Source organism: Mustela nivalis (genome assembly GCF_964662115.1).
Source record: "Mustela nivalis genome assembly, chromosome: 3".
In the NCBI taxonomy this organism is placed as follows: domain Eukaryota; kingdom Metazoa; phylum Chordata; class Mammalia; order Carnivora; family Mustelidae; genus Mustela; species Mustela nivalis.
In genome coordinates, this window is record NC_139022.1 from 68,606,291 (window position 1) to 68,621,738 (window position 15,448).

Consider the following 15,448-nt stretch of genomic DNA (forward strand, 5'->3'; position numbering starts at 1 on the left):
CTGAACCACAAATTATAGACCCCACGGGGTCAAAACTAAGCCTTCTGTTTCTTCCTTCTTAGGACTAGCACTCTCAGCAGTTCTTAGAGTCGGGTGCTAAATACATTCCATAGTAGGACATAAAAAGAATTCAAAAGGCCTGCAAGCATAAACAACTTTACAAGAGCTCAAGAAGTTATTTGGGGTTGCTTACCCTAAATTTCTGTTTGAGGACTTCAGCTTTAAATAACAGTGGAGGAAAATATATTTCACCCATTCAATGCAGCAAGACATAGCCTATATGCAAAGAATGGAAAGAGTAGCTTTAAGGATTTTGTGCTCTGCATTAATCTCTCTATGTGCAGCCCAATGTTGACTGTACTTTTAAAGAAAACGTCCTTTCAGACTGTTCTCCATTTGAGCAAAAGGAATGGTTCTATACTTCTACTTTGTTGCTTAAAGTAACGAGTAAAGCTGAACGATACAACGTTCTATGGTATAAATTCAATGAAAAGCAAAGCAAAGGAAATGAAAATTTACACCTTCTGTGTGAATTGAAAAGAAGAATGTCATATGCGAGAGAAACAATGACTTGAAATCAATGTCTTAAATTTTAAATACAGTACTTTTTTAAGTACCCAGGAACATAGTAGGTTTGTAATACCTGTCATTGCTTTCTGAGATCTTTCTACAGGTACATAATTTAATCATTCCACCTGAAGTGTCAGGCACATAAAGGTATTATTAGTTAAGAGTGAATAGTAGTTTAATTTGAAATAGGAGACTTGAATTTTGCTCTTAACTATTAAAAACAGATAAAAATTAAAGTGAATAATTTTATAGTTTTAAATAACATTTCTTGCTATTTTAACTTTAGCCAAGGAGATCTTCTAAAATGTATGACAACATTTATTTTGAGCTTTATCATTAAGCTTTAACTTCGTAGCAAGATAAGTGCAATACACTGCAGAGACTTTTAACCTTTGAAATTCCTATTAAGAAAAAGTTTAAGACACAGATTGAAATCAATTTGGTAAAGGCAAATTCAGTGATTATTGCATGTCGACCATCATCAGGGATATAGAGAAAGATATGGCTAAGCCCCAATTCCTACTCTCAACAATCTTATGGACTATGGGTAAGATACACATATATAAATACATTATATGCAATATGTTAAATGCTGAGGTAGATGTATGCATATGGTTTAAAATAAGTCTATGAAGAGAGTAAGTCAATGACAGAAGTTTCTGAAAGAAGTGGTAGCTGAATCGAATTCTAAAGGGAATATAAATGTTTGTTCTGTAATCGAGAAATATAAGTAACTCTTAGCAGACCAAAGAGTATACTAGAAAAAGTGAAGTATGGAGCAGAATTATATAAATAGAAGACTATATAACATAAATAATTTTAGAATATAAAGAGAAGTGAAGGATAGCCCTGTTAAAAAATGTTAAATGTTCATTCAATACCACAATATAGTATAGTGACTTAAGGCCTGGGGCTCTGAGGAAGACCACTTGTTTTTTAATCCTGACTCCACTATTTACAAGGTACATGGCTTTGAGAAATCACCTTAACTCTCTATGGTGCAGTTTTCCCAAGTGATAATAGGATTAACAATAGTACTTAATTTTTAGGATAACTGTGGAGATTAAATTAAGTAATATACTTAGAACACTAAGAAAATCACCTACCTTATGGTAAGAACTCCACAAAACAGTAGCTGTTATTATGACACAACACCCTATGTACTACTGTGGATACTTCCCATCCATTGTAAAACAAATTCTTTTAGTAATACATAAAAATAACAAAAGGATATCAATTATGTTTTAAGATATTAAATGAACATTGGTAGGGCAATAGGGTGTTCCACGTTCATTTAGGAAGTACAAGTGATAACTGCCACCATGACAACCAGGACAAATTTTAAAAAGGTAAAACATACACACATACAAACATACCCATATGTATATATTTAGATACATGTATGCATAAATATATTTAAGACTTCAGAGAGTATTGTAGAAATAACTAATTTCCTTTCTAGAGAGGAAAGACACTTTCTTGAGTCAATACCAGTGTCATTTCCCTCTCTGTGAGCATTAGCCATTTCTGAGAATAAATACACAAGAAATGGGTCAGTCATGAACTTTGATGAGAAATATAGCATAGTTTTTAACAGCTACATGAGCTGGCATTAAGGATTGTAATCTACTATATCCCCATATTCAGTGCTGATTCCTCTGGTCAACCAAAGCTTCCCTAGAGGAATTTGATTCGGAGTATGGCACCATTGTATGCTATGGGCTGGTCTATAAAGGAGGCAGAAATCTTTATATTTTGTAGTGCTTCAATCCCAGATTTCTCCTAAAAGGTGCCTGCCATTACTCAGGATAGATCTCATTTTTAAGAATTCTGAAATTTGAGGTAAACTGAAACTCAAGCTGCAATCCAGATACAACCCACCTAAATTCCTATTTGGATCAAAATAATCAACTCTTCCCCGTAACTGCCTGACAGAGAAAGGGTTGTGCCCTCTCAGAGGAGAAGTATTTTTGTACCAAATTCTTTGGTTCAAATAAATATTCAATCATGCATATGTAAAATATGCAAAATATGCAAAAATGACCGCAAAATGAAAGAAATAGAAAAATAAATCTGTAGAAGCAGACCCACAAATAAATTAGATATTGGAGTTAGCAGATTACACAGGCTTTAAAATTGTCATCATAAATACATTAAAGAAATTAGAAGATAGATAAAATAGGGAAAAATCCATCTCCATAGAAAAATGGCATCTCTAAAGATAAAATTGATATTCTAGAATGGAAAATGTTTTTAAAAAACCTGAAATTAAAAATTCATTGGATATGGAGCTTAATTTCAAACTGAATATATACAGTAGAAAGAAAGTCTATAAATTTTAAAGTAGAGCAATAGGAATTACCCAAATTGAAGCAGAGAAAAACAAAACAAAACTAAGAATTCTAAGAATAGTTCATAAAAAACATGTAGGACAAAAAAAGCACTTGTAGAACCAGGGACCCAAAAGAAGAAGACAAATAATTTTTAAAAAGGAAAAAAAAAAAAACATGTTGGGAAGATGGTGGAGTAGAAGGACCCTAAGGTTACCTCATCCCATGGAAACAACTATATAATACTCACATCAGCATAAATAACCCAGAAAATGAGAGGAGGGCATAAGGGAGATGGGATAACTGGGTGATGGATACTGGGGAAGGCATGAGACATGGTAAGCACTGGGTGAAATATACGACTGATGAATCACAGACCTGTACCTCTGAAACCAATAATATATTACATGTCAATACAATACAATACAATAGAATAAAACAAAATAAAAAGCAGCTGTTATTAAAAAAGAAAAAAATAATAATAACCCAGAAAATCCTGCAAAGATTGGCAGAACAAACTTCACAACTACAATACCAAAGAGACCACATCAAAAAAGGTAGGAAGGAGGGAGATGCAGTCTGGCAGTGACACAACATAGACCATGGTCAGCCTTGGTTGAGAGGGAGCTGATGACGTGGGAAGGGCAAGAAGCAGACTTTCACACTGGGGAGCCTGCATGGAGATGACGAATCCCCATAATATTTGCCTCTGAAAGTGAGAGGAGCCAAATTTTATAAGTTTTTACAAACAGCAGGACTTAAAGCCTGGAATTTTAAATATCAGTAGGCTTAGTTCATGCAGAAAAAGGATGGCAGTTTGAAAAACGTCAGGGTGGGATGGGAGGGAGAATGATTTGCCCATCTCAGAGCATGGCCCAGAGAGACAAGAATCATAGGGAGACCTCTTCAGGAAGAAAGGAACTGGCTGGTACCATTTCCCCTCCCTGCTCTCTGCAAGAACCAGTGCGGAGTCTACATTCACCATCTAACTAAGCCCGAACTCCTCATGTTTCAGTGAATCCACCCTTCCCATTACACTTGCCTTAGTCCTGGTGCTACAGAACGCCTCCCCCAGAATACTAGCACAAACCCCACCAATACCACATTTCCAACCCCATGTTTTGAGGGGCCTTGGTTCTGGCAGCAGTAGGAGCAACTTTCATTTTGTAAGCAGATCAGCATACACCCCACCCCAACCAGGAATGAACAGTGCCCACACAGGTAAAGGGAGCCTCTATAGACAACCAGATTAAAGGAAAAAGCAGCCAGGACACAACAGCAGGGCACAGGCAACACACATACACATAGGAAAGATTACCTGAAGTGCCAGGTCCTGGGAAACATTAAACATTGTACTACAGGGCATTACCAAACCTCTTCTTCATAAAGACACTATCTTCAAGAGTAGAAGACATAGCTGACTTTCTTAATGCACAGAAACACAGAGAGGTATACAAAAATGAAGAGACTGAGGACTATGTCCCAAATGAAAGAAAAGAATAAAACCACAGCAAGAGACCTAAACAAAGCAGATATAAATAATATATCTCATAAAGAATTTAAAGTAATGATCTTAAAGGTACTCACTGGACTTAAGAAAGAGTGGAGGACATCAGTGATACCCTTAATAAAGAGATGAAAAAGAATCAATCAAAATGAACACAATAAATAAAATTAAATATACTCTTGATGAAAGAATAGCAAGCCAGCAGAAGCAGAGGAATGAATTAATGATCTGGAAGACAGAGTAATGGAAAGCAATAAGCTGTGCACAGGAGAGAAAAAAATATTACACAAAATGAGAAAAGATTTAGAGACTTCAGTGACTCCATCAAATGTAATAATATTAACATTAAAGGGATCCCAGAAGTAGAATAAAAGAGAAAGGGGGGCAGAAAATTCATTTGACAAAATAATAGCTGAAAATTTGTCTAACCTGGGGAAGGAACAGAAATCCAGATCTAGGGGGCACAGAAATTCCCCCAACAAAATCACTCCAAGGAGGTCTATATCAAAATGCATAATAATTAACATGGCAAAAAGTAGTGATAGAGAAAAAAATTTAAAGCAGCTAGAGAAAAGAAGACAGTTACATACAAAGGAAACCCCATAAGGCTATCAGCTAATTTTTCAGCAGAAACTTTGCAGGCCAGAAGGGAGGGTCATGATATATTCTCAGTGCTGAAAATAATATGTAGCCAAGAATACTTTATTCAGCCAGGATATCAGTCAGAATAGAAAGAGAGATAATTAGTTTCTCAAACAAAATCTAAAGGAATTCATGACCATTAAACCAGCCCTACAAGCAATACCAAAGGGGACAAATTGAGTGGATAGGAAAGACCCTAAATGAGAGTATGAAAAGCAAGAATCACAAGAGCAGTAAAAATAAGTGTACATATAAAAATTAGTCAAAGGATCCACAAAATAAAAGTATGTAAAATACATTGTATACTTAAAATGTGGGAAAAGAGGAGGAAAAAAAATGGATTCAAACTTAGCAAACTAAGCAAACTTAGCAATTTAATAGAGACTGCTAGATGCAGGAAATGTTATATACAAACTTACTGGTAACCACAAATCAAAAACCAGTAACAGATATGCAAGCAATAAAGAGAAAGGAATCCAAGTACATCACTAAAGAAAGACAGCAGGGGGCGCCTGGGTGGCTCAGTGGATTAAGCCACTGCCTTCAGCTCAGGTCATGGTCTTGGGGTCCTGGGATCGAGCCCCATGTCAGGCTCTTGGCAGAGAGCCTGCTTCCCCCTCTCTCTCTCTGCCTGCCTCTCTGCCTACCTGTGGACTCTCTTTGTCAAATAAATAAATAAAATCTAAAAAAAAAGAAAGAAAGAAAGAAAGAAAGAAAGAAAGAAAGAAAGAAAGAAAGAAAGAAAGACAGCAAACAATGAAAGAGTGCAGCAGAAGCTTCAAAGAAAAACTATAAAAACAACCACAAAAGAAGTAGCAAAATGGCAATAAGTACATATCTATCAATAATTACTTTGAGGGAGGCCAGGGTGGCTCAGTGGGTTAAAGCCTCTGCCTTTGGCTTAGGTCATGATTCCAGGATCCTGGGATTGAGTCCTGCATCGGGCTCTCTGCTCAGTGGGGAGCCTGCTTCCTCCTCTCTATCTGCCTGCCTCTCTGCCTACTTGTGATCTCTGTCTGTCAAATAAATAAATAAAACCTTGAAAAGAAAAAAAAAATTACTTTGAATGAAAATGGACTCAATGCTTCAATCATAAAATATAGGGTGACAGAGTGAATAAAAAAAACAATAGCCATGTATAAGTTGCTTACAAGAGACTCATTTCACACCTAGAGACACCTGCAGATTCAAAGGGGATGAAGAAACATTTATAATGCAAATGAATGCTAAAATAAAACCAGACTAGCAATACTTATTTTAAACAAAATAAACTTTAAAATAAAGACTATAGCAAGAGACACTATATAATAATACTAAGGAAAATCCAACAAGAATATTTAAAAATTGTAAATATTTATGCACCCAACGTGGGAGCACCCAAATACATAAAACAGTTAATGACAACCATAAAGAAACAAATCAATAACAATACAATAATAACAGAGTACTTTGCCACTCCATTCACATCAATGGACAGATCATCCAAACAAAAAATCAATGTAGAAACAGGGGCTTTGAATGATACACTGGACCAGATGCATTGAACAGATACACTCACAATATTCCATTCTAATACAGCACAATACACATTTTTTTCCATGCACATGTAAAATTCTCCAGGATAGATCACCTATTAGGCCATAAAACAAGCTTCAACAAATTAAAAAAGACTGATGTCATCCCATGCACTTTTCTCACAACAGTATAAAACAAGAAATCAACCACAACACAGTATGAACAGTATGAAACACAGAATAAACAAGAAATCAACCACAAGAAAAAAATCTGGAAAGACCACAAATATATGGGGATTAAATAACATGCTACTAAGTAATGCATGGGTCAATTAAGAAATGAAAGAGGAGAGGCACCTGGGTGGCTCAGTGGGTTAAAGCCTTTGCCTTCGGCTCAGGTCATGATGCCAGGGTCTTGGGATCGAGCCCCGCATAGCCCCGCATTGGGTTCTCTGCTCAGCAGGGAGCCTGCTTCCTCCTCTCTCTCTGCCTGCCTCTCTGCCTACTTGTGATCTCTGTCTGTCAAATAAATAAATAAAATCTTTAAGAAAAAAAAAAAAGAAATGAAAGAGGAAATCAACATATAGGGAGAAATGAAAATGAAAATAAATTAATATTATATTGCATGTTAACTACTAAAAATTAAATAAACATTTAAAAAAAACTTCATTGAGATCACTGCACACCTGTCAGAATGGCTAAAATAAAAAAAATTAAAAATAACAAGTGTTGGCAAGGATTTGGGAAAAAAGGAATCCTCATGCACTGTTGATGGGAATGCAAACTGATCAAGCCACTGTGGACAATAGTATGAAAGTTCCCAAAAAAGTTAAAAATAGAAGTACCCTAATATTCAGTAGTCATATTACTAGTATTTATTTTGAAGGGATACATGCACCCCAATATTTATTGTGGCATCATTTACAAGAGCCAAATTATGGAAGCAGCCCATTTCCATCAATACATAAATGGACAAGAAGAATTGGTATACAGAACACTTATTCAACCATATGATAGAATGAAATCTTGCCATTTCCAATGACATTCAGAATATAATGGTAAAATAACTCAGAGAAAGACAAATATCATATGATCTCACTCATGTGTGTATTTAAGAAACAAAACAAACAAGCAAGGAAAACAAAAGAGAAAGAGAGAAACAAACCAAAAAACCAAATCTTAAATTTAAAGAACAAACTGATGGTTAGTAGATGGGAGGTGGGATGGGGGAATGGGTGAATTAGGTGATGGGGATTAAGAGTACACTTATCATTATGAGCACTGAGTATTGTATAAAATTATCAAATCACTATGTTGTACACCTGAAACCAATATAACACTTCATGTTAACAATACTGGAACTAAAATAAAGAAATTCATTTAAAAATATGAAAAAGCAGTTATTTAAGATGCTCAATGAACTCATATAAGTACAAATAAAACTATATTTCATCATAATCAAATTACCAAAGACTAAATTTAAAAACAATTCTTATAAACAGACCAAGAAGTCACTTTACACAGAGGAGAATAAAAAAAAAAAGGTGATATCTCATTATAAAAAAATGCAAGCCACATGTTCATGGAATGCCATCTTTGAAGTGATAGGAAAAGAAATGGCTGTCAAAAGAGATTTCTATACCTAGCAAAAGTCTAATTTTAAAAAAGACAGAAAGGAGAAATATTCAAACAAAAGCTGAGAGAATATATTGCCTGTAAAGCACACTATAAGGTATAATAAAGAACAATACTAAAGAAAGTTTGTCAGGCTGAAAGGAAATAATCACACGCAAATTATCCATTTCTGTTTCTCTTCATTGGTTCCTGTGAATTCAAATTACCATATAGTGTCATTTCTTTACTCCACTACAGATTTGTTTTCACCCATTTCATAGTTCTGTTATTGTTAAATGTATTCATATGCACTATGGCTCAACAATAAAGTTATACATATATAAAGCTTCATAATGATGTGTATACACACACACACACACACACACACACACACACTCATGTACAATTTTATGCAACTGATTTTTAAATCAATTAATAGAGAAAAAAGAAAAAATAGGCAATTATGATTTCATAATTGATTTCATATGATTTCATAATTGCCTACATAATTACACTAAGTGGTGCTTGTTTTTTTATGTGATTTTGAATTACTTTCTGATGTTATTTGCATTTAGGCTGAAGACATTATTTTAGTGTTTCTTATAGGGTGCGTCTGCTAACAACAAATTCTGTAAGGTCTTACTCATCTGGAAATGTCTTAATTTTACCCGCATTTTTGAAAAGTAATTTTCTGCATCTCTAATTCTTTAGATTTTTATTTTCTCTTCAGCACTTTGAATACATCCTTTCACTGCTTTTTTGCCTCTATTACTTCCAATGATAAATTAACTTTAAGCTTATTGGGATTCCCTATCCTTGTCCATCAACATTTGGACTATCATATGTCTGTGTGTTGTTCTCTTTTTATTTATACTATTTGGATTCATGGATGTTTAGAATAATATTTCTCAACCAACTTGTCAAGTTTTAGCCATTATTTCTTCAATTATTGATTGCTCCTTTTTTCTCTTCTTTTCTGGTACTCTCATTATTTATGAGGATACGCTTAGTAATGTTCCACATTTGAGACTACTCTTTTAACTTCATTCCTTTTTTCCTGTCTTCATATTCCATAATGTGTAAAGATCTGTCTTTAAGTTCACTGATTCTTTCTCCTGCCAGCTCAATACTTTTGAATCCCTTTCATGATTTTTGTCAATTCAATTATTCTATGTTTCAAATCCAAACTTACATTTCTAAAAAATAATTTCTGCCTTTTACGAAAAATCTCTATTTCAGGAGACATTGTCAACCTATCTTTAATTATTTAAACATAATTTCCTTCAGTTTTTTTTTTTTTTAACCTACTTAAAATATTTGTCTTGAAGTTTGCTAAGTCCAGTATCTGGGGCCTCTCAAAGACAGTTACTACTTACTTTATTTTTGTATGGGTTACACTTTATTGTTCCTTTACATGTCTTGGATATAACTTTTTAACTTCTTTTGCATTGCTAATGCATGTGTTTAGCCATATGCCATAAAATTTGAATTTGATATGGCTCACAAAAATCCATCTCTATTAAAGAGACAGAACTCAAAAATCTATAGTAATGTCTTCATATGCTACTATCAAAAATGCACAAACTATTGTTGCTAGAAACTTTTACAGAAAAAAATTATAAAATTCTATTAACTTCCATGAGTTTTCTCTGTATAGCATGGACCAATAAGAAAAGTTTTCCAACACCAGCACTTAGAACATGTTCAAGGTTCTTTGGGATGTATCTGGAAACATTTCTCCATGCAATTACATTCCTAGCCTATTTTTCACAACAGGTCCCCAAATATTTGCAACCTGATATTTTATACCATGTAATAAACACCTAATTTGGTTTCATTCTTTGGCACCAGAACTAAGCTCAGATGGTAAACAGGATTTTTCCCCCATATTGTTTCTTTTCAGTCTTCCAGCATTCATTGTTTATGCACCACACCCAATGCTCCATGCAATACGTGCCCTCCATAATACCCACCACACCAGGCTCACCCAACCTCTCATCCCCTCCCCTCCAAAACCCTCAGTTTGTTTCTCAGAGTCCACAGTCTCTCGTGGCTTGTATCCCCCTCCAATTTTTCCCAACTCACTTCTCTGCTCTATCTCCCCATGTCCTCCGTGTTATTCCTTATACTCCACCCGTAAGTGAAACCATATGATTTTTGCTTTTCTAACTGGTTTTACATTTTAAATCATTTTTAAAAAGATTTTATCTATTCACTTATTTGGAGCTGAATCCCAGGACTCTGGGATCATGACCTAAGCTGAAGGCAGACAACTTAGCCGACTGAGCCACACAGGCACCCCTAATTGGTTTTATGTTTTATTTTAAAAAATCACAGCATATTTTTCATCAAATTGTATTTAGGGGAAAAAAAGATGATTGATAAAAATTACAAGACATAAAAATCATTTGATTGCCACACATGTCTCTAGATAGTGTTTAACTTGGCAATATTCTACCAGTCATTTCTTATTCTTCTATGCAAAAGATGTAAACATTTCCAAGATTGAATTAGCCTTTGTGTAAGTCATTCAGTGGTAGTCTAACAGTTTTTGCAGTTCTGCCTAGTAGCATTCTAAGATTTCTGTAATTTAAGTTCTTCTAGGACCAATAGTTGTTAATTTCCTAAGAAATTCAGAAAAAAACAAAACAACAACAAAAACTCTGAATGAATGGCAAGAGAAATTATGTGCTTAGATAAAAGGGATAGTATGAAGATCTCAAGTCTTCCCACATTAATTTATGAATTTAATGCAGTCATAAAAAATTAGTAGCTCTTTTTTCAGACCTGACAAAATTGTTCAAAGGATTTTTTGGAGGATATATGTAAGAGAAGAGTTACATAATATTTGATAAGTAACACTGCATATGTAAAAATAACTTTAAAGACTAATAAATTAAAAAAAATAAAGCAGAAACAGACCAATAAGGATAAGGAAAAGATAACATATATTCAATAACTGAAAATATAATAAATATGACATGCCAAATTGTGGGGAAAGAACTCAGTAGGGCCCCTGGATGACTCAGTAGGTTAAGCGTCTGCCTCCAGCTCAGGTTATGATCCCAGCATCCTGAGATGGAGTTCTCCATCAGGCTCCCTTCAGCTGGGAGCCTGCTTCTTCTTCTCCAACACCCCCACTTGTGCTTTCTCTCTCTGTCAAATAAGTAAATAAAATCTTTAAGAAAAAAAAGAAGGAACCTAGTAGCATTTGGAAAATCATTAACCATTAGGTAAAAAAAAAAAAAAAAGTGAATTCCCATGTCAATACCACACACCAAAGTTCTAAATGAATTAAATATCTAAATAAAAAATGCAAGAATAAATATAGATGTTAATTATGTAATCTAGAATGAAGAAAATTTTATATATGGCACCACTTAAACAGAAAGTACAAAGGAAAAGACTGGATTCCACTATACAAAAATACAAAGTAAAAAGCCCCATCATAACTTTGGTGGATCTGAGGGAAAAGAATCAACAAAATTAATATGTAATTATTTTTCACAAATCAAGAAAATGTCACCAATAAGTACCTCAAAAGGGAGGAACACCAAAAATTAATGAGTGGAAATACAAAAGAAAAACATTCCAAAACACCAATGACTAATAGATACAAGTTACATCAATCAGTTTTCTTTTAAATCTAGAAAAGACATTTGATGAGCCTCAACATTTGGAGAAAATAAGATCTCACAATACGAAAATGGATGTAAATTAGTACATTTTAAAAGAAAATTGATCATACCTACCAAAAATGTTCACATATTTATTACTTATTGATCTTAGTTATATTTCCAGAAATCTATCATAAAGAAACAAAGTATGAAAGATTTAGCTACAAGAATACTCATCATTACAATAATAGTTTCCAATGTACGTCCTTCCGCTGCAGCAAGTCTTACCCTGGTGTTGACAGCTTGTATGCTCTTTAGCCCTAAAAGAACTGACTGATTATACAATACACAGTACATAGATATAATAAATGATAGGTAACCATTAAAAATAAAGTCTGGGCCAATGTATGGAAATACTTGTGTTAAATAATATATAATATAATCAACTAAATGTGTGTGTTTCCAGTTAAGAGTGGGAAAAGTATGAATGTGATTTTTTTCTTTTGCCTACCTGTATTTACTAGCATTTTAACATATAAAATGAAGGGAAAGAGTTATCATTAAATTAATTATTAATATATGTCTTCTTCATCAAGCCTCAAATTTCTGGGTAGTATTTCTCTTTATCTGTGCTTTTGTGTCAGAATTTGGAAAAACATAGCTCTAATATCAATTAAATCTTGCAAGGATTTTATCTTGCCCATCTCTTCCCACCTGAAACATAGTACAGTGTTTTAAACAAATTTCCAGGTGACTTCTTTTGTGTTGAATCTCCTTCGATTTGCTTTTATCCTTGACCCACTCAGCTTAATTCTCCCTTTAGTCATAGTGAATTCCCCAGTGACTGGGAATGACATGGTTTCTCCATGCTCCACTGTTCATTCTCCCTTTTGTTTAGCTAGAGAGCTAGTCAATGATTACAGCCCTGACAACTCCACAGCTTTTCTTCTACTTCAAAGGTGACATTTTGTTCTTTAATTAGAATATAAGCTCCTCGAGCACTGGAACAATGCAAAATTTTTAGATCCCTTTTTCTTCCCCTCCACCTCTAATGATACCTGTGTTTTACATAGGCTGGACAAAGGCAGCTGACACTTGGGGGGAAATCATGAAATGGGTCAGAAAATGTCATTTTCTTTTGTAATGTTCTATCCCCGCAAGAAGAATTCAGCACTCATTCTTTTAGCTGTGCTCCCCTGGCACAAGGTACGATACGCATACTGTATTTTTACCTCTTTATCATTATTTCTCATAACACAACTTCTACCTCTGCCAGAAGTAAATGCTTTGAGATCAGGCATTGGCTTTATTTATCTATTTTCAATCCCTAATACCTCAGAACATACATACTCAATAAGTGAATTCATGAATTAATGTGTCAATTGATCATTCTAGCTCTGGCTCTGCTGCTTACCAACTCCTTAACTTTAGCATGGTCAACTAGGTATCTGAAATTTTTTTTTTCCATTTTTATAACAAAGGCAATACTATCTACTTCGTAAGATCACTGGGAGGATCCAATCAGAAAAGTAGAGTATATGTTATTTGTTTTCAAAAAATTATATTAAATGTTAAATACATACACAAAATGATTCTATTATTATTGCTGAATCCAACTAGACTTTGAAAGTACAAAAGACCCCATTCGCAGCAAGTCTTACCCTGGAATCAATAGCTTATATGCTCTTTAACCTCTTTTAAACTTCCTTCTCAGCCATGCTATCAATGATGTTTGTATACTTTCATATCCTTCTAAAGAGATCATACTCTCAATCATAATATATACATATACAGAAACTTAGCAGTTTTTCCTTCTTTATTACATTGTGATGTCCCCCAGAGCACACTGTCCTGTTCAGGTATGTGAGCTCAGGATTAAAAGATATGCCTGGGTTAGAGTTTAAGACATATGAGGTGCTTAATACATTTTTTGAATGAAAAAATTTTAAAAAGAATTAAGGTTAAAAACTGTAAAAATGCCCTTCATACCCTCTCCCAAAGTATGGAATATCTGCATATATTGGCATAGTCTGCAGCACCAGGAATGCTATGAAAATAATTTATAAGAGTTGTACTATTAGAGCTGACCTCAGCAGTTTTCTAGGTTCTATTTTCCTAGTCTTTGTCCCGGAACTGAACTTCTGGCAGGTAGGAAGTATGCTCTAGTTATTCACTTTTATCCTGTGGAAGGAAGACCATGGGATTTCAAAATTAATTTTGACAGATATGACAAATGGGGGTTGCCATTTCACACCTAGAGCGTGAATATTTCAATGGCAAAGAGTCAGCAACTGTTAATTAAAAATGGGTATTGTTAATTGGGCCCAGTGTTGTGGTTTTGTCAGCAGCTTCAGACCCTTTCAGACCTATTTCAGTGGATCCTTATGGTCTGATAAGATAAATGTCTTTTCTTTCTGGGGTGGATGATAGCAATTATGACCCCGTTTTTTTTTTTCTTTCCCTTCATTGTATTAGTTCTATAGGTGTATATAATTTTATAAAGTGGAGAAACTCACAGGGACTGAAATTTGTCTCGACACTCCACCCCTTATCTCAATCCAAAGTATTCATTAAACAAAACAGTATGATTGATATTTATTCATTTCACACTCTGAAACAACATAGATAGAGATGGGCAATAACTTGGTAGATTTTTTTCACACCAAAAAGGAAAATATGCTTCAAATGTAAAAGTGTTTGAGATAAAATAAGAAAGATTCATTTTTTCTTAGGTTACTACAATCTATAAATGTTCAATCCCTCTATTTATTTTTTACCATCAAAACGTGTCATTGACACAATGTAGTATTTCCATGCACAAATAGTATTTCTATAGACAAAGATAAAATAATGATAGAATTGTGTATTAGGACAAAAATATTCACTGTGCCAATATTAACCCAGTAATTCCATTTACATCAATTAGTGAAACAAATAAAAAGCCTGAAGCTTGCAGTTAGAGATTAGATTTGGTTTTTGAGTTATTCCTATGTAGGTTAACTTCAAGATTATATAATAACATCTCCATATCTCTAATAAATATGTGGAAGCTAATCAATGTGTATGTAGAGGAGAGGGCAACACAAAGAGCTAGTTACTTTACACAACTTCTCCCTTTCATTTTCAACTGCCCTAGTATTTTCTGAATCATTTATATTGGCCAGTAGCCAATACACTACAGAAAGAAATACCCCAAAGCCATTATGAGTGTGCACATTTGAGGACAAAACATTCTTCCTTATTATTAAGTATCTGTGAAGCCAAGTAAATGTTATTAATAGCATAGTGAGGCAATCAAATTCAACAGTGCAAATGCTAGAGGCCTTGCCTAGTCCTCAAACTAAATTAGGTAAATTCCTCTTAATCTCAAAGATCCTTTTAATATCTTCCACAAAAGTTTTCATAATTTTTAATTATAAACACACACCCATACTATGCTGAAAGCTCTGTGAAGTAAAGTAACATACTGCCTTCATTTATTCATGTCTGTATATAACTAGCAGCTAGCATGGTATCTGGTATTGACCTCTTGTTGAATGAATGTATAAATGAAAGTACAGAACACCAATGGGAATTCTGGGATACTGTTGTAATCTGAGAAACTTAAAAGCTATTGGTTAGTTTTATCACTGGCATTATTTGCTCATAATTATT